Below are 20833 nucleotides of genomic sequence, written 5' to 3'. Positions count from 1 at the left end.
CCGCGCCCCCTCGGCGCTTGCCCTTCGAGGCGCCCCAGCCGCGCTCCGCGCGCCGCGCCCTCAGCGGCGTCCCCTCAGCGGTGTCCCCTCGGCGCGCCCTCCCAGCCCGCAGCCGCCCCCCGCGCCCGGCCTCGCCTCCCGGATTGCGCAGGGCCGCGGTGCAGTCCCGGGATGCGTCCTCGCAGTGCTTCTGCCAGGGGCGCCAGGGCTCAGCGGCGAGCGCCCGGCGGCGCCGAGGGGCGGCGACACCCCTGCGGGGGGACAGGTGCCCCTGGTTGCGCGCTCTCCGAGAGAGGGACCGGGGCATGGCGGGAACCGGTCATCGACGAGCTGGAGAGGCGCGGGGTTGAGCTGCGGGCCCGGGGTGTCAGAGGAGGAAGGGCCCACGGGATCGTCTATGGGGGAGCCCACGGCCCAGAAGTGGGAAAGGACAAAATGCCCCGGAAACCTCGGAACCTCTCGGCTCCAGCAGCCATCCGCGGGCAGCAGGCACAGCCCCTGCACCGAGCCGGAATCCGGTTTTTAAACCCTGGCTCTCCACTCACCAGCTGTTGACTTTGGTCAAATTACTTAACCTCTCTGTCTTTTCCCTTATCTGGGAAATGGGGATAACCCACTTCATAGTGTGACCGTGGGGTTAACTGAGTTCATACCTACGAAGCGCGTTATCCTCCGCTGCTCACTATACCATCTCCTGCAATTCCTTTTTTTCTTTTCTCTCTCTCTCTCTTTTTTTTTTTTTTTAATTGAAATGGACATAAATGCCGAGACTTTCTAAGCGACTGCAGCGCCATTCATTGCTACTCCAGGAAGCATTCCTGGAGGCCAGGTTGCCACCAGCCAGCCTGCACTGGGCCCTGCAGGATACAAAGACTGGAAGATAAGCCTCTCCCTCTGAATGATAGATGCCTACTGGTATGGAAAATATTGTGTGTCAAGTGTGCTGACTACTCGAGCTGGCTTTCTGAAGGGCAGTGAGTTCCAGGAGGAGAACAGCTCAAGCAACAGAGGGAGGTACCGGCATGTACTTACTGTCCTTACAACTTCCAGGGAATTTAAGAGACCATTTAGGTGTTTTTGCTGTTGCCATTTGAGGGGTTTATTTTTATTTTTATTTTATTTATTTATTTTTGAGACAGAGTCTCCCCCTGTCGCCCAGGCTGGAGTGCAGTGGCGCCATCTCTGTTCACTACAAGCTCCACCTCCCGGGTTCACGCCATTCTCCTGCCTTAGCCTCCGGAGTAGCTGGGACTACAGGCGCCCGCCACCACGCCCGGCTAATTTTTTGTATTTTTAGTAGAGACGGGGTTTCACCGTGGTCTCGATCTCCTGACCTCGTGATCCCCCGCCTCGGTGTCCCAAAGTGCTGGGATTACAGACGTGAGCCACCGTGCCTGGCCTATTTTTATTTTTTTAAGACAGAGTCTCACTCTGCAAACCAGGCTGGAGGCAGTGGAGAGATCAGGGCTCACTGCAGTCCCCACTTCCCCAGGCCAACCCATCCTCCCAGCTTAGCCTCCCTAGCTGCTGGGACTACAGTCTCACGCCACCTCTTCTTTGTAGAGGCAGGGTCTCACTGTGTTGCCCAGGCTAGTCTCAAACTCCTGGGCTTACATGATCCTCCCTCCACGGCCTCCCAAGGTACTGGGATTACAGGTGTGAGCCACCACACCTGGCCTCTAAAAGACCTTTTGGCTCATTTTAAACATGAGGAAAATGAGCCACAAGGAGGCTAGGGCCTGCATCAGGGCCACTCCGCTTTTCAAAAGTCAGTTCTCCTAATCCCTCGTCTTAGTTCTTCTTGAAGGCTTCTCCAACTCTGAGTGCATAACGATAAAGCCTTGGCCCACACTGTGACATATCAAAAGTTTCTCCAAGAGGTGTCCTCACCTGTTACCTGCACATCACCCTCTTCCACCCCAACCTTTACCACTCTCCTTAAACTCCTGCTTCCTCCCTGACAAGAGACACCTCCTCCTATACCTCTGATCTCTCAGCCAGGTTCCCAAGCCAGCCTGTCCCTTCCATCAACACCCAACCTTGTTGGATCAATCTCACCTTCTCAGAGCTGCTCCCTCAGAGCCCACAAGAGACTCAAGTGACATGGCAAAGCTTCAAGGTATTGTGATATACATATTGGGAATTACATGATTTTTTTGTTGACAACAGTTTCTCTCTTAATGCTGAAAATATGAGTGGTCAGAATTCTTGTAGTTGGGAAGAGTTTTTCATAGGAACCTTCCCTGGCTTTTGGGATAAGTGAACCCCTCTGGTTGCCCTGGATCCTTCCCCTCAACCTAGACACATGCTCAAGTATCTTCCAATTCAGAAATCTGCTCCCTGAACCTGAGTGTCCTGTTTCTTTGTTTGTTTGTTTTGTTTTGTTTTTTGTTTGTTCATCTTTGAGACAAAGTCTCGCTCTTTCACTCAGGCTGGAGTGAAGTGGCGCGATCTTGGCGCACTGCAACCTCTGCCCTGCCCCCTGCCGGGTTCAAGCAATTCTGCCTCAGCCTCCCAGGGAACTGGGATTACAGGTGCCCACCACCATTCCCGGCTAATTTTTGTATTTTTAGTATAGATGGGGTTTCACCATGTTGGCCAGACTGGTCTCAAACTCCTGAACTCAGGCAATCCACCTGCCTCCGTCTCCCAAAGTGCTGGGATTACAGGTGTGAACCACTGCACCCAGCCCTGAGTGTCCTCTTTTGCCTACCATCTTCTCTTGTTTCTTTCTCAGACACACTCGGTTTTAATGGCCACATCTATGATGCTAGATCCCAAATAACAAGCCCTGACCTGTTATTCCCTTAGCATGGCTGCCTGGGCATCCCGGTGGCACCTCACAATGTCAGAACGGAATTCCTCATTTCCTCAAGACACACTTCTGCTTTATCTCATCTGGTGGCACCACGATTCACCCACTCACCCAAGCCAGAAGCCTGGGAGCCATCAGTTCCCACCTCTCCGGAATTCCTTTGGTTACACAATTCTACCAATGTGACATTCCAAATATCACTCAAATCTGTTTGCTCCTCCCCATCTGCACCTCCTCTTAGTTTTGGTCTATACTGCCTTTCATCTAAATATGTTCTAGTCTCCTCCCTCTGATTCCTGCCTCTGACCTCAGTTGACTCAGCTGCTGTAGAAGGCCTTACCTGACCACCCTCCTGCACTTTGGCCTATCAAGCGCCCTGCTTTATTTGATTCAGAGTGCTTTTACTATCTAAAATTATCTGGCTCACACCTTTGTATACTGGTCTGGATCTCTCCTCCATGATAATGGAAGCTCCTCAAGATTGGGAACCTTCTCTGGCTCATTCATTGTTCCAGTCCCATCATCTAGATTAATGCCCAGTACATAGAAGTACTCAAGAAATATTTGTAGACCAGGCACAGTAGTTCAGCCTGTAATCTCGGCACTTTGGGAGGCCGAGGCGGACAGATCACTTGAGGTCAGGAGTTTGAGACCAGCCTAGACAACATGGTAAAACCCCATCTCTACTAAAAATACAAAAATTAATCGGGCATGGTGGCAAGTACCTGTAGTCCCAGATACTCAGAAGGCTGAGGCACAAGAATCACTTGAACCCAGGAGGCGGAGGTTGCAGTGAGCAGAGATCATGCTACTGCACTGCAGCATGGGTGATAGAGCAAGACTCTGTCTCAAAAAAAAAAAAAAAAAAAAATTTGTTCAGTGAATGAATACTCTAGATCATTATTGCTCAACAGAAATATACTGTGAGCCACAAATGTGAGTCACATGTATTATTTTATTTTATTTTTATTTATTAATTTTTTATCAAGACCTAATCTCAGTCTGCTGCCCAGGCTAGAGTGCAGTGGTGTGATCTTGGCTCACTGCAGCCTCTACCTCCCTGGTTCAAGCAATTCTTGTGCCTCAGCCTCCCAAGTAGCTGGGATTACAGGTGTGCGCCACCATACCTGGCTAATTTTTTGTATTTTTGGTAGAGATGGGGTTTCTCCATGTTGCCCAGGCTGGTCTTGAACTCCTGACCTCAAGTGATCTGCCCAACTCAGCCTTCCAAAGTGCTGGGATTACAGGCATGAGCCACTGCGCCCAGCCACATGTATAATTTTAAATATTCTTGTAGCCACATCAAAAAGGTTTAAAGAAACAGTAAAATTAATTTATAATATATTTTATTTAGCCCAATATATCAAAAAGATTATCATTTTAACAAGTCATCAACATGAAATATATTAATGAGATACTTCATAATCTTTTTCCATTCCGAGTCTTCAAAATCCCATGTGTGTTTGACATAGTACATCTCAACTCAGACTAGTCATATTTCAAGTGCTCAACAGCCACATGTGGCTAGTGGCTTCTGTATTGGACATGGCAGCTCTAGACCTCCTGTCATACTGACCTGGCTTCAGTTGTGCCATTTTACTATTGTAAAAATAGATATGATAATTACATCACTAATCATTTCATTTTATCAACAAACATCCTCAGAGAGTCTGCCGTGTTTCCATCATTATTCTAAGAAGTGAGCATACAAAGATGAATTACAAATTGCCCAAGAAGACCACAGACAAATATGAGACAGAAAGACATGTAAACAATTACCATATAATGCAATAAAAATATATAAGCCAATTGCTATAGGAAACAGCAAATTTGGTCTGGAGGATCCAAGAAAAGCCTCAGAGGGAAGTGAGGCTTTAGACCAGCCTTGAAGAACAAGTAGAAGCTGGCCAAACAGACACGGAAGAGGTTGGGCCTTCCACGCAACAGAGACACAACATGTTAAAGGCAGAAAGAAATGTGTGAGAAAGCTTGCCACTTTATGAAGTGCAAGTAATTTATGCTGGTTGGAAATACTGGGATGTCATGTGCTGGGGGGCTGGCAGGAGGTGAAGATGGAGAGAGATCAGGGGCTCAATCTCAGAGAAGATTATAAATCTTAAATGACTTGTATATGAGGCCAGGCGTGGTGGCTCATGCCTGTAATCCCAGCACTTTGGGAGGCTGAGGTGGGAGAATTACTTGAAGCCAGGAGTTGGAGACCAGCTTGGGCAACATAATGAGACCTCATCTCTACCCCGCCCCGCCAAAAAATTAGCCAGGTGTGGTGGCATGCACCTATAGTCCCAGCTACTCTGGAGGCTGAGGTGGGAGGATTACTTGAGCCCAGGAGGTCGAGGCTGCAGTGAGCCATGATTGCGCTACTGCATTCCAGCTTGGGCAACAGAATGAGACCCCATCTCTGAAAACTAAAAAAATAAACCGTATAAGTGAGAGGAAGGATGGACTTGATCAGAGTAGCATATTTAAAGCTCTGTCTGGTAGCTGGCATGGACCATGGTTTACAAGGAAGAGGGATAGGAGGCAGAAAGAATAATTAGGAGGCTCCTACAATTGTCCTGTCAAGAGAGGATGGGCCCTGAACCAAGGTAATGGCAGTGAGAGGGAAGAGGAGAAAAAGAGGACACAGGTGTGAAAGATCTGGATAGGAATTGGAGATGGCTGGGAGGAGGGCACTATAGATGATTTTGGTTGTGGACATGTTGGGTTTTCAGTACCCAGGGGCTCCCAGGAATAGCTGTCAACTGTTTGGGTACTCATCTGCGGCACCAAGAGAGGCACAAGTTACAGAGAGTTTGGGGGTCATTAGCATAGAGGTGGGGCTTAAAACAAAGGAAATGAATTCAATGTCCCAGGAAGAGGAGAGAGCCAAAGAGAATGGTGAACAGAAGCCACTTCAGAGGGTTTGGTGAGTCTTGCCACCAGCAGAACAGCCATGGGGATCTGAACTCGATAACAGAAACATCCAACAGCCCAACACTGAGACCTGCTCCCTTAGAGCCCACAAGGGACCCAAGCGACATGGCAATGTTTGAGGTATTGTGATGTATGTATCGGAGAGTACATGATTTTTGTTGACAACAGTTTCTCTTGATGCTGAAAATGAGAGTGGTTGGAATGCTTGTAGTTCGGAAGAAGTTTTCACAGGAAACTTCCCTGGGTTTTGGGGTAAGTCATAAACCCAACAAATATAATCTGATTTTGTGACAATACAGTATTCGGTAGATTGAACAGTAATTCCATCAATTCTATCTCCTGTAATTCTCACAACTGCTGTCTGAAGAACATAGAGCCATTTATGGATGAAGAAACGGGCTGGGCCAGTTGCGGTGGCTCACAGCTGTAATCCCAGCACTTTAGGAGGCCGAGGCGGGCGGATCATGAGGTCAGGAGATAGAGACCATCCTAGCCAACATAGTGAAACCCCACCTCTACTAAAAATACAAAAAAAATTAGCTGGGTGTGGTGGCGGGCGCCTGTAGTCCCAGCTACCCGGGAGGCTGAGGCAGGAGAATGGCGTGAACCCGGGAGGCGGAGCTTGCAGTGAGTGAGATTGCACCCCTGCACTCCAGTCTGGGTGACAGAGCGAGACTCTGTCTCAAAAAGATGAGACAGAGAGAGAGAGAGAGAGAGAGAGAAAGAAAGAGAGAAAGAGAGAAAGAAAGAAACTGGGGCTCAAAGAAGTTAGATGACTTGCCAAATTCAAATGGCTAAGAAGACGCAGGGCAAACTGGAATTCACATCTTCTGACTTAAAGTAGCTAGACTCATGATATCACAGCTGACCCCCAGCAAAGCTCCATGCCCAGTACCTTAGACAATGGTGTTTGGACATGCTTTGATTTAATCATTTGACTCATTGCCCAGGAGACTAAGGTCTGAACTTCTGCTCAGTGTAGGTCAATTCCAAAATTATTGTTTGAAAAAGCGTTGTATATGGCTTTTTAAAAAGGCATTCAGGCTGGGTGTGGTGGGTCACACCTGTAACCCCAGCACTTTGGGAGGCCCAGGTGGGTGGATCATTTGAGGTCGGGAGTTCGAGACCAGCCTGGCCAACATGGTGAAACCCCATCTCTACTAAAAATCTAAAAATACAAAAATTAGCTGGCCATGGTGGCACACACTTGTAATCACAGCTACTTGGGAGGCCGAGGCTTGAGAATCACTTGAACCCTGGAAGCAGAGGCTGCAGTGAGCCAAGATCGTATCATTGCACACCAAACTGGGCAACAGAGCAAGAAAGACTCCGTCTCAAAAGAAAAAAAAAAAAAAAGTCATTCAAACAATAAAGATGTTTTTTGATTTTTGTTTTCTGCTTTTTAAGGAGCATTGATCTTGCAAGCCATAAAGGCTAATATTGCAGCTGTGACAAAGCATCAAATTTGACTCCAAGCTTCCTGGAAACAAAAATAGAAACACAGAGGCTGTACAATGCCAATTACCTGAGAAAGACACAGTGTTTTATAATGCAAATTCAAACATCACTGACTTAACTGACTAATCGGGAATTAAATGCAAAGCCCCCACCTTACCATGCCTGTTTCTGCCACAGAGGGGAAGTGAAAGCAGAACTTTGAGGAGCTTGGTCACATTGAAGCAGGAACAATGGAAGAGTGGGGCTGGGCAGATTAATGATCTTCAGGAAAAGTAAAGTGGAAGTCGGCCCCGCTTTCACTCTTTAGCCCCCAGCTCCTGAACATTCACTCTCTTCCCCTCATCACATGCTTCCATTCTCCTTTTTAAAAAAATCTTTTTGATAAAAGTTGTGTTTGTGTACTTATGAAAGGCTACCTACTCTAGATGAATGTGCAAGAGGCACATTCAGATTGATCTATGGGGTGTATAGGGACAGAACAAATGATCTGAGAGAGACCAGGGCAAGGAGATGTGCTTAGTGTGTAGGTCACTAGGATCCTCTCTGAAGAAGAAATCAGGGAGGGCCCAGCCCACCCAAAAAAAAACTCTGGAAGAATCTATTGATGCATGAATCTCCCTAAGTCTTTCCAGTAACCCCAAGTGCTGTGACTAGGGCTGCAATTATTAACATGGGTTTGGGAGGGGGGAAGGTAAAGGTGACTGTGAGTCCAACCCCTAACACAGTGCCAGGCATACAGCAGATGCACAATTAATGTTAACTGAAGAGGGGAAAGGAGAGATGAAGAAAGAAAGCAGGGGGAAAAGAAGGGAAGGAAATTGAGAGGGAAGGAAGGAGTTCTGAAGAAAAAAGAGTGATATGAAAATAAAATGATGGGAGAGATAAAGTTAGCATGTCAAATGTTTTTCAAAGGTCTTGTGCAGTTGCCAGAGGAGGTCTGCAATTTTGTCCTGGGTTTCCTAGCAACCAAAGCAAGGAGGGAAACATAATCAGTTATAACATTCACAGTGTCCATAAGGTAAAAACAGATCCGTTGCGCAGAAAAACTCTTCCCTGGCTCGTCTTAAAGGGAACACCATGTCATATAGTTTATCCTCAGCAACACTTCTGCAATGAATATAGAATCATATTCTGAACAATTGTCTCTCAGAACATCCTCAAGGCAGGTGATTGGCATATTGTCAAGTGCCACACAGGACACTTAAGTGGTCAAAACAATTATATACAGACAAACAACTTTCTGAAGTTCTGGCTTGTTTTCAGTGATATATTTTACAATATCTGGGAACAGGGATGAAAATACCTTCTTGGCACCCACACCATCACTTCTAGTCCAAGCCCAGGACAAACATCACCAAATGATCATTGAACTTTTTCCCGTTGAGACTGGACATTGCCTCATAATCCTTTCCAACTGTACTCATTAATAGGGTTTTCTCCCACGCCAACTTGAATCTATCTGCCAGCTCTGATCAAAGGGAATTGGTAAATATCCTTCAAGCAATGCTCTATTAATATGATTTCATATAATAAAGCTTGAATACAAATGAGGCAAGAGGGAGCGTGAAGTTATAGTGGCTGACAAGAAAGAAGAAATATTATATATTGATAAGTAAGGATAAAATGTAATGGTTTGACAAGCAAAGAAATGGATAATTTGACATTCTGTATGAAAAAGGTGAATTAGAACAAGGACTAAATAAAAACCCAATGTTGCTGTAGTATCCAGACTGTTGCTAGGTGTGTTTTTCTCATACATACACATACATGCACACACACATTTTTTTCCCTTTAGAGACAGGGTCTTGCTATGTTTGCCAGGCTGACCTTGATCTCTTGGGCTCAAGCAATCCTCCCACTTCAACCTCCTGAGTATCTAGGACTACAGGTGTGCACCACCAATCTCAGCTCTGTTTCATTTTTTAAAGAAGAAAAAACACAGTACTTGAAAACAGGAAAGGGTTCTACTAGTAGACCAGAAAATGTGAAGGATACATAGAAGATTGTGCGTTACTTTGGGTGCCCCTAATAAACCACATCTCTCCTACCACTTGACTTTGAACTTGGCTATGTAATTTGTTTTGTCCAATGAGACATTAGGAAATGTAAGCAGAGGCTTATAAAACTGCTTGTACATTAGGGTTTAATCCTCTTAGAAAGCACCTTCGTGGAACCTAAGCCACCATGCTGTCAGGAAGCTCAACCAGTCATGTGGAAAGGCTAACATGGAGAAGAACTAAGGTCCCTGGTTGACAACCTGAATTGAGATCCCAGCCAGTAGGTATCACTAAAAATTAGCCATGGGAGGGTGTCATTATGAATCTTTCAACACCAAATAAAGCAAAACAACTGCATAATCAACCCACAGAACCATGAGAAATGATACATTTTTAAAAATGTTTTAAGCCACTAAATTTTGGGGTGGTTATGCAGCAGTAGATAACTGAAAAATACAAAACAGCAATGGAGAAAGAATAGAGGATTACGACTGAAGCACCAAAATTCTTCCTAAGGGAGATAGGTCCAAGCTCAGAGTCAACAAATGCAAAGAGTAGAAGGAGACTTTGGATGATCATTCAGGAACAACACTGAGAACAGCTCAGATAGTCAGCTCTTATCCTCTTCTCTGCATGAACATGTAATAGCTAGAAGCAATGGCTTTCATGCTCAAGATTAATCAGGAAAACTGCTTTTTAAAGAAAGTGGGCAAACTTCCTAAGGAGTGTTTTTCGTTGTTGTTGTTTTGCTTTTTAGAGACAGGGTCTTGCTATGTCACCCAGGTGGGAGTGCAGTTGTGCAATCATAGCTCACTGCAGCTTCAAATTTCTGAATTCAAGTGATCCTCCCACTTCAACCTCCAGAGTCTTGGACTACCGACTTGCACCACCACACCTGGCTAATTTTTTAATTTTTTGTAGAGATGAGATCTTGTTCTGTTGCCCAGGGTGGCTCATGGAGTGTTTGAAGCGGGGTATAGGGCTTGAGAATGAAGCAGACTCCAGTTTGAAATACTACAGAGACCTACCCCTCAATAGAGGGTAAAGCCCCCGTGAACTACTGTGAATGTCTCTAACCTGACTGTTTGCTTCTCATCCAGACATCCTAAAAATCCTAAAAGGGGTTCTCTCTTTTGATAGGCCCCACCTACTTACAAATAACCCTCAGATGATTCTGTCAGCCAAGGAAGGGGCCTAACAGTGACTTACACATCTCTGCAAAGACACTTATGGAAACTACCATACTAATGAACATAGTCCTTTATTCATCAACGTAAACAGAAAACCAAAGATTGCAAATATATTAGGAAAACCAACAGCATGGAAGAGAAGATCCAAGTTGGACCAATAGAAAAATTGACCTTGGAGGAAACAGGGATAGTTTAGAAAAGAAAGACTTTATAAAAATTGTGGTCACTATCTTCAGAGTAATTTGAGAAGATGCTGCATTCAAGAACTGAGAAGAGGTGACTATGGGAAAGGAACAAGCAAAGAACAAGAAAAGATTCTTGGGAATTAAAAGTGGGATTGCAATAGGGAACACTCAATAAGTGGACCAAATAATAAATTGGATACAGCAAAAGATCAAGCAGTTGACCTGGAATCAAGGAATATCAGAATGTAGAACAAGAAAAACAAAGAGACAGCAAACATAAGAGAGTGCCAAGGACAGACACAGAGGTCCAGCATCTGTCTGATTAGGAAAGAACAGGGAAAATGAAAGAGAGAAAATACGCAAAGAAGTCACGGAATATTTTCTTAAGCTCAAGAAATATGTGAGTCTTTAAGACTGAAAGTGTTCACTGAACAAAATTAAGGTAAAAGGGTTAAAGTCTTAGGCATGGTGTCTGACGCCTATAATCCCAGCACTTTGGGAGGCTAAGGCAGGAGGATCACTTGAGCCCAGAGTTTCAAGACTAGCCTGGGAAATATGGTGATACTCCATCTGTACAAAAATTTTAAAAATTAGCTAGGCATGGTGTTGCACACCTATAGTCCCAGTTACTCAGAAGCCTGAGGTTGGAGGATCGCTCAAGCCTGGGAGGTCGAGGCTGCAGTGAACTATGATTGCACCACTGCACTCCAGCCTGGGGCAACACAGTGAGACCCTGCCTCAAAAAAAAAAATATAATAATAATAAGATTAAACTTCCCTCACTAGCATTCCCAGTTCTCCTTACTCTATTTATTCCTTTTTTTGATAGCACTATATAATACTAGCACACTATATAATTGTCTTATGCATTATGCATATTATTTATGACCTGTCTCTCCTGCTAGAATGTAAGTTCCAGGAGGGCAGGAATCTTTTATTTGCTCCTTAATGAAGCCCAGCACCTTGAACATTGCCTTGCACCCTGGAGCCATCAGTAAAGATTTGTCAAATTAAATTAAAATCCAGACACATCTTGGCACAATTTCACAACTCCAAATATAAATGGGAAATCCTAAAATCTTGGGGATTTCCTAGAAAGAAGAAGAAACAGAACTTTCACCTGACATGAACAACATTGGATCCTGGACAACAATGAGTAATATAACATCCTCATAGTTAGCAAGGAAGAAAAGCTTGGTACAATCTAAACCCTGCCAAAGTACCAGTTATTTCTAAAGGCAATCATAGGGCATTTTCAGACATGCAAGAACTCGGAACATTTACTGTTCATATTCCTTGGATGACAAAATTATTCAAACACATTTTCCAGCAAAAATTAAAGGAGAGTCCAAGGAAAAGGACAACATGGGATACAAGAAATTGAAACCCCAAAGAAGTGAAAGAAGCCAGCAAGAGATTAACAGGATTCATCATTTTTGGATGCCCAAAAGGATTTCTTTAGACCAACAGTTCAAATGGCATGAGGATTTACATTTATTAATATTCAATCATATTAATTGGCTCTTTTTTTCCATGGGGGTTTTTCAGTAAAACAAAACAAAACAAAACCCAAAAAACAAAAACAAAAAAACAGAAAACCTGCTAGACAAATTCTAAAAGAGCTGTAACAATTGGTTATTTAGTTAGTAATATTTACATAGTCACAAAGCTGAAATACTATTTTAAAGTTTTTAATTTTTGAAACAACTATAGGCAAAACATAGAAAACTTAGAGTTACAAAATAAAATGTAAATTTTATAAATGTTTACCCTGTAAGAACAGTAACTGACAAAAATTGAGGTGAGGTTAGGGGGTGGGCAGAAAATATGCTTCTTTTTAAAAAAAAAAAATCAGGCTGGGCGCGGTGGCTCAAGCCTGTAATCCCAGCACTTTGGGAGGCCGAGACGGGCGGATCACGCCCGTCAGAAGATGGTCAGAAGATCGAGACCATCTGGCTAACACGGTGAAACCCCGTCTCTATTAAAGAAATACAAAAAACTAGCCGGGCGAGGTGGCGGGTGCCTGTAGTCCCAGCTACTTGGGAGGCTGAGGCCGGAGAATGGCGTGAACCTGAGAGGCGGAGCTTGCAGTGAGCTGAGATCCGGCCACTGCACTCCAGCCTGGGCGACAGAGCGAGACTCCGTCTCAAAAAAAAAAAAAAAAAAAAAAAATTGAAATCCCCTCCGCAGTCCTGGTCCTCTCTCTCCATCTCTAGAAGCAATCACTCTCCTGAAATTGGGGCATAGTCAGCCCATATTTATATATTTTACCTATAAACAATAGATAGTTACTTTATAAAAATTTAAAGTTTATGTAAATAATATCCTTACATGTTTTTTTCACTTAACATTAAGTTTTTGAAATCCACTGATTTTTATACATTTGGTCATTCATTTTCACTGTTAAGAGTATTGACCATACCACAATTTTTCATCTCACTAATGGGCCACCGAGTTGTTTCACTACTATAAACCACGTTGTAGTGAATATCCTTGTACTGCTCGCCTTGTGCACATGCTCAGGAGTTTCTCCAGAGCACCAATGCCTAAAAGTGAAAGGGCCAGGTGCTGGGTGCGTGCACGTTGTTTGGAGCCTCTTTATACTTGGTCGGTTCATCACTTCTCTGTGATTTGGCTGAGATCAAGTGTGTACTTGATCAGTCCAGGACCAGCTCCAGTCAGTTCCTCCACTGACCTGCTGAGCTTTGAAAGCAAAGGCCCTCTAAGAGTCACTAAGCTTGGCTCTAATCAAGAGGCCTCAAGTTTTAAGGTGTCCAAGGACTACTTGGGAAACTTGTTAAAAATGTAGTCTCCCGGATGTTCTGATTTGTTAGCTCTAGGGTAAGGCCTAAGAATCTGAATCTTTAACAAGTTCCCCAGAGATTCCAATACAAGTAGTCTCTAGCCTACACTCTGAGAAACATTCTCCTAATCCACAGCTACAGACAACACATTTTAACCTAAGCCAGACATCAGCAAAAGGTGCTATGTATGGCCAGAAGAATCAGATGGGTAAGGGGAGTCATTTCTTCCAGAATGTGCTGGTAGCAGAAACTCAAATCTCAAACAATGGTATACAGTGACCACAAATTAACAAGCAAGAGTTTTCCCCCTACTTTAAGCCCAGGCCAAGACATATAGTCTTGCTAGTTCACCCTTTTATCCCCACATCACCTTTAAAAGCCTCAGCTCTCTGCAGAGATGTCAGTTTCCATTTTCTGCATCCAGTAAACTCAAAGCCTATTTCTTCTAACTTGCTGTAAACAAAAACCAAACTTCTAGGTTATTGAGATGGCAACCTCCCTAGAACTGTGCCACGTTGCTCATAGACTCTAGGTCCCAGAGTTTAGTTTTCTCCTAGCCTCTGGGGCTTTTACCTATTTTCTTGGATGCTTGGCTGTGTGTTTAATGATTTTGTTCTATTTTATCCAGCATTTTTAGGTGCTTTGTAGTGGAAGTGTTTTCAGATTGTCTAATGAAGATAGTTTGAGATTTGAACCTGAAAAATTAAACTATCAGGTAAGAGGAGCAAAAAATAGAAGCATTTTCAGAGATGCAAGATTTCAAAAAAATCTACCTCCCAAGGGCCTTTACTCCACCAAAACCAGGCAGTACACGATGCAGAGGAAGATGTGGGGTTCAGGAAATAGGAGTTGCAGATCAGGAGTGAGGCTGAGGGGTCCCCTGGCATGACAGGGTGACAGCTGTACAGCAAGCCTGGATGACAAACGGTCCTGCTTAGGGCAGGAGGGCTGCCTCTAAAGAAATATGAAATTATTAGGTTATCTAGTATGTTTGAAGGTCTTAGAGATAAAAACTTTTTCACCACAGAATTTGAGGCAGAAGTAGTGAGAGGAAATAGAAAACTAAGCGAACAGGCTTATATTACAAAAGAAGACCCAAAGAAACAAGGAAACTTGGCTGGGTGCAGTGGCTCACACCTGTAATCCCAAAACTTTGGGAGGCTGAGGTGGGCAGATCATGAGGTCAGGAGATCGAGATCATCCGGGCCAACATGGTGAAACCCTGTCTCTACTAAAAATACAAAAATTAGCTGGGCGTGGTGGTGTGCACCTGTAGTCCCAGCTACTCGAGAGGCTGAGGCAGGAGAATCGCTTGAACCCGGGAGGCAGAGGTTGCAGTGAACCAAGATCGCACCGATGCACTCTGGCCTGGCGACAGAGCAAGACTCTATCTCAAAAAAAAAAAAAAAAGAAAAAAGAAAGAAAGAAAGAAAGAAAGAAAGAAAGAGAGAGAGAGAGAGAAGAAAGAAAGAAAGAAAGAAAGAAAGAAAGAAAGAAAGAAAGAAAGAAAGAAAGAAAGAAAGAAAAAGAAAGAAAAAGAAGAAAGAAAGAAAAACAGGGAAACTTGCGCATTTTTGTGCTAGGTTTAAATTTTTCACTACTATAGACCATGTTGTAGTGAACATCCTTGTACTGTTTGCCTTATGTACATGCTCAGGAGTTTCTCTGGGGCAATGACGTGTAAAAGCAAAAGGCCCAGCTGCAGGGTGTGTGCACGTTGTTTGGAACCTCCTTTTTTTGAGACAGAGTCTCGCTCTGTCTCCCAGGCTGGAATGCAGTGGTGTGATCTCTGCTCACTGCAACCTGCCTCTCAGATTCAAGTGATTCTCCTGCTTCAGCCTCCTGAGTAGCTGGGATTACAGGCACCTGCCACCACACCCGGCTAACTTTTGTATTTTTAGTAGAGACAGGGTTTCACCATCTTGGCCAGGCTGTTCTTGAACTCCTGACATCGTGATCCACCCGCCTCGGCCTCCCTAAGTGCTGGGATTAGAGGTGAGAGCCACCGCGCCCGACCTAGAGTCGCCTTATACTTGGTGGGTCCATCGCTTCTCTGCTCTTTGGCTGAGATTAAGTGTGTACTTGATCAGTCCAGGACCAGCGCCAGCCAGTGGATAGTCATGAGGAAGTATGATTGGACAAAGAGGATGTGATCTAATGGAAAGAAACTGAGGGGAACTCAGCAAGGTCTGTTTGTTCAGATTCTTCTTGGCGTCTCTTCGAGGATTAGGATGTTCCTAATGCCGTTTTCCTCTGCACATAGGAAGGGTAGTTCTGGAATGAGGGTTTTATGATTCACTCCAGAGAAGGGCAAGAGGGAAGTGAGAGTGACCTTCCTGATTCTGCTGTTTTCTCAAATGCCAAGATGCTATCTTTTGGGATAACGTATCCTGAACCTCAATAGGAGAGAGTGATTAATTCAGCCAGGGAGGCAGGCTAGTTAGATAGAGACTGTGAACCCTGAAGGACCAGGGCAGAGAGTGCCTTTCAGAAGAAAGGTAATTAGAGCAAGTAGAATGGCCCAGACGCTATAGTCCCATAGCACAATCTAGGAACTCCCGGCCACCTAGCCGGGGGAGGAGGGTTAGTAAAACTTTTTTTTTTTTTTTTTTTTGAGATGGACTTTCCCTCTTGTTGCCCAGGCTGGAGTGCAATGGTGCGATCTCAGCTCCCTGTAACCTCTGCCTCCCAGGTCCAAGTGACTCTCCTGCCTCAGCCTCCTGAATAGCTGAATAGCTGGGATTACAGGCACCTGCCACCACACCCGGCTAATTTTGTTGTGTTTTGTTTGTTTGTTTTTGAGATGGAGTCTCACTCTGTTGCCCAAGCTGGAGTGCAGTGGCCTGATCTTGGCTCACTGCAAGCTCCACCTCCCTGGTTCAAGTGATTCTCCTGCCTCAGCCTCCTGAGTAGCTGGGACTACAGGCGCATACCACCATGCCTGGCTAATTTTTGTATTTTTAGTAGAAACGGGATTACACCATGATGGCCAGGCTGGTCTTGAACTCCTGACCTCATGAGCCGCCTGTCTCGGCCTCCCAAAGTGCTGGGATTACAGGCGTGAGCCACCTCGCCTGGCCTAATTTTGTATTTTTAGTAGAGATGGGTTTCTCTATCTTATTCAGGCTGGTCTCGAACTCCTGACCCCAGGTGATCTGCCCACCTTGGGCTCCCAAAGTGCTGGGATTACAGGTGTGAGCCACTGTGCCTGGTTGGTTAGTGAAACTTTTTTTTTTTTTTTTTTTTTTAAGATGGAGTCTCGTTCCGTTGCCCAGGCTGGAGTGCAGCGGCGAGGTCTCGGCTCACTACAACCTCCGCCTCTGGAGCTCAAGCGATTCTCCTGTCTCAGCATCCCGAGTAGCTGGGACTACAGGTGCCTGCCACCACGCCTGGCTAATTTTTGTATTTTCAGTAGAGACGGGGTTTCACCCTGCTGGTCAGGCTGGTCTCGAACTCCTGATCTCAAATGATCTGCCCGCCTTGACCTCCCAAAGTTCTGGGATTACAGGCATGAGCCACTGTGCCTGGCCTAGTTAAACTTTTAAGCAGAGGAGTGACATGGTCGGCTTGGCCACTTTAGTAGCTTAGTCTGGTAGATATGCAGAGAATGAGGTGAGGGGGGATGAAATAGGCAGCAAATTGCTGAGAAGAGCAGTAATCTAAACCAAAAATGAATGGATCTTGACTATGGCAGCTGCAGTGAAAGGAGAAAGGAAAGGTTAATTAGGAATCAAATCTAAGAGTTTGATGATTAAATGGATATTGAGAAACATGGACCACAGAAGAATTTAGGGATGACAGCTGGCTGGGAGAAGGAAAAGGAAAGGGAACTAAAGGGACTAAGGTATACTGAGAGACATTGAGACATATTTGGATTTTTCTCTGAAGCCTGGAGACAAGGTCCCCCTTCCTTGTGCTTGTGGCTGCCCAAATAAAATCAGGTTTCATAAACTAGGGAAGAAAGGAGAAAAAGATGTTGGGTAGTGGTTATAAGATAGAAACCTATTATATGCTTGACACATTACTTTGAGTGCCTGTCTTGATTCTCAAGCAACTCTACAAGGTACTGTTTTCATTGGGAACGCATGAAGTTACAGGTAACAGAATGCATAACTCTGGCTTAAGCAATGAAGACATTTGAAAATCTGACATAAGAATCCTGGAGAAAGAAGTTTCCTTTTTAGCTGCAGTGGCTCAAGGATGTCATTAAGAACCCGGCCTCTTTATGTCTTCCTAATCCTCATTCTCAGCATGTTGGTTTTTCACTCTTAAGCTTGTCAACACAAGGCTTTTTCCTCTCTGGGCTTTTATCTTTAACTAGGCTACAAGAATCTTTCCAAAAGCCTGCTTCCAGACTTTTCCATCTCATTGGCCATAATTGGCCACATGCTGAGTTCAGAAGAAGCAATCTCTAGCAGGGGAATGGGCTAGGCTTCAACCAATCATGACTTTTCTCTGAGGCCTGGGGACAAGTATTCCTTCATTGTACATGTTGTGGTCCAAATGAAATCAGGTTCTATTAACTAGGAAAGAAGAAGAAATAACTGTTAGGTAATGGTAGTAAGTCATATTTCCAACCTTCAGAACATCTGAGGAAAGGGGACGAAAAGAAAAAAGAATTGACCCAGGTCAATCTCCTAAATGTTCTTTTATTTTTTCTTTTTCTTTTCCTTTTTTTTTGAGACAGTCTCATTCTATTGCCAGGCTGGAATGCAGTGGCGCGATCTTGGCTCACTATAACCTCCACCTCCCAGGTTCAAGCGATTCTCCTGCCTCAGCCTCCTGAGTTGCTGGGACTACAGGCATGCACCACCATGCCCAGCTAATTTTTAGTAGAGATGGGGTTTCACCATGTTGGCCAGGATGGTCTCAATCTCCTGACCTTGTGATCTGCCCGCCTTAGCCTCCCAAAGTGCTGGGATTACAGGCGTGAGCCACCGCACGTGGCCCAATCTCCTAAATACTTATTGATGGCATTTACAATCAGAAAGATAACAAAAAGGCCTTATTTATGCAATAATTTACCACTATATAGCTGATCTGTCAGCTATGTAATTACTGAAGTATAAAATGAAGGTGTTTCCTGACCTCTTTGTGTAAGTGATATCCTGCACACATCACTTAAAAACCTCCTATGTCCATTCTGTGCCAGGGTGCATCCTAATGTGGCAAGAGAGGACCGGGAGCTGCACTGGTGGTCCTCAGGGTCTCTGTGCTTGGCCCAAGTCTCAATATCATCTGTATCTTTCGAATTCTCAGTAAAGGCCAATACTGGATAAGATTACCCATGCCTGTGAGTCTAATTGAACAATCCGATCTTTTGTTATCCTAGGTAGGTAAACAACAATGTTATTATCCCCATTTGACAGAAGAAGAAATGGAAACCTAGCAAGGTTTAAAACCTTGCCCAGGCCGGGCTCAGTGTCTCATGCCTGTAATCCCAGCAATTTGGGAAGCTGAGGCAGCCAGATCTCCTGAGGTCAGGAGTTCGAGACCAGCCTGGCCAACATGGTGAAACTCTGTCTCCACTAAAAATACAAAATTAGCTGGGCATGGTGACGTGCACCTGTAATCCCAGCTACTCAGTAAGCTGAGGCAGGAGAACCACTTGAACCCAGGAGGCAGAGGTTGCAGTGAGCCGAGATCGCACCACTGCACTCCAGCCTGGGCAACAAGAGAGAAACTCTGTCTCAATTAAAAACAAACAAACAAAATTCCTTGCCCAAACTCACCTAGCTATTGATGAGTAGACCAGGATGGCAGGATAGCAACCAGGGCTTAACTAGTTTCTACCACAGCATGTGGCTAACTGGTTGGTGGTGTTATTCCCAAAACAGGAATGTGATGAAATCATTCCCTCATCTCTGGACACAATAGTATGACATACATAGCACATTTCCATCTCATTCTTATATAAATGATCTGTCAGACAGCTAGACATTCTTCCTGCTTCACTACCAGGATTTTGGCTGGATTTTTTTTTTTTTTAAGGTAGCAGAAATTTACTTACAAGGAATTGAAAGAGGTTCCAGGGAAGGAGATGTAGTCAGTTCAGTTTGACATGTCTGTAGGACACCAACAGATTTCTAGATGTTTGAATATTCAAAACAAGTATTATGCTAAGAATGATCAGGGCTGGAGATACAGCTTTTGAGATCACCAGCACTAGCTGAAATCATGGGAATACATGAGATTAAGCAGAAAGTGGGTTGAGAGTGGGAAGTAGACAGCCAAGGTGGAAGCATGGGTAATACCAGTGCCCAAGATGGGGACAGAAGAGGAGGTTGTGATACAGCATTCAGAAAACATTAGAGAAAGATGAGTGTGAAAAATTATAAAACTGTGTTACAAATTCCAGGTAAGGAGAGTTTCAAGACGTGAATGGTCAACCACCACGCCCAGTGAGGTCAAATAACATGACAGAAAAAGACTCATGGAGTTGGCAGGTAGGAGATCACCAGCCAGTGGCCTTAGAGCCACTCAGGGGAGTGGTGGCCAGAGCCAGATCACAGTGGTGTGAAGACTGTGAGGAGATGAAAATGTGGAGTGAAGAAACTTTCATAGGAAGGAAGAAGAAAGGAAGACACTCAGAAGCTGAAGTAGAGGCTTTGAAGACATGTTTTTCCTTTAGGGGGATTAGTTATGTATTTGTGGATATCAGGGAAAGGAACCAGTGGAAATGGAGACATCAAAGTCACCAGAAAGGAAATGGACAGGCCAGGCATGGTGGTTCACGCCTGTAATCCCATCACTTTGGGAGGCCAAGGCAGTTGGATAACCTGAGGTCAGGAGTTCGAGACCAACCTGGCCAGCATGGAGAAACCCCGTCTCTACTAAAAATACAAAGTTAGCCAGGCATGATGGTGCACACCTGTAATTGCAGCTACTTGGGAGGCTGAAGCAGGAGAATTGCTTGAACTTGGGAGGTGGAGGTTGTGGTGAGCCAAGATCACACCACTGCACTCCAGTCTGGCCAACAAAAGCAAAATTCGGTCTCAAAAAAAAAAAAAAAGAAAGAAAGAAAAGAAAATGGACAGGTAGTTTAGCAAGACAGCAAGGGAATAAACTCAACAGCAAAGATGGAAAATTTAGCCTTGAAAAGAAGGGGAATTTCTGAGGCTGGAAGGAAAGAGATAAGCAGACCTACTTATAGCTGGGTTGATTTAGTTTCCGTTGGCTGGGAAATGAGTAAAGATGGGCGAAGTTAAATAAAATGTGTTCACATAATCAGTCTGGTCTATATTTATTTCCCTGTAACCAGAGAGGCAGCATATTCTAGCATCGTAGACTTTGAAACTCAACCTGCTGCTTTGAATTTTACTTCTGGCCATGACATGCTTTTTCGTGGAAGGTCATATTTATATCACTGCAGCAGAATCACAGCAGCTGTGCCTAGTCCTCATAGATTATTTAAAAGATTCAGAACATGTGGGACAGAAATTTCAGCTCTT

General features: G+C 44.6%; 1 pseudogene; it reads right to left on the bottom strand.

The window, feature by feature from the left end:
• Positions 1-12113: 12113 nt before the first annotated feature.
• LOC112429445 (U7 small nuclear RNA) lies at positions 12114-12211 on the bottom strand (annotated as a pseudogene).
• Between the last annotated feature and the right edge of the window lie 8622 nt (positions 12212-20833).

This window comes from Macaca nemestrina, chromosome 7, assembly GCF_043159975.1.
Source record: "Macaca nemestrina isolate mMacNem1 chromosome 7, mMacNem.hap1, whole genome shotgun sequence".
Lineage (NCBI taxonomy): Eukaryota > Metazoa > Chordata > Mammalia > Primates > Cercopithecidae > Macaca > Macaca nemestrina.
The sequence above is the reverse complement of the archived record's forward strand: the minus strand, read 5'-3'. Positions and strand labels throughout refer to the sequence as shown.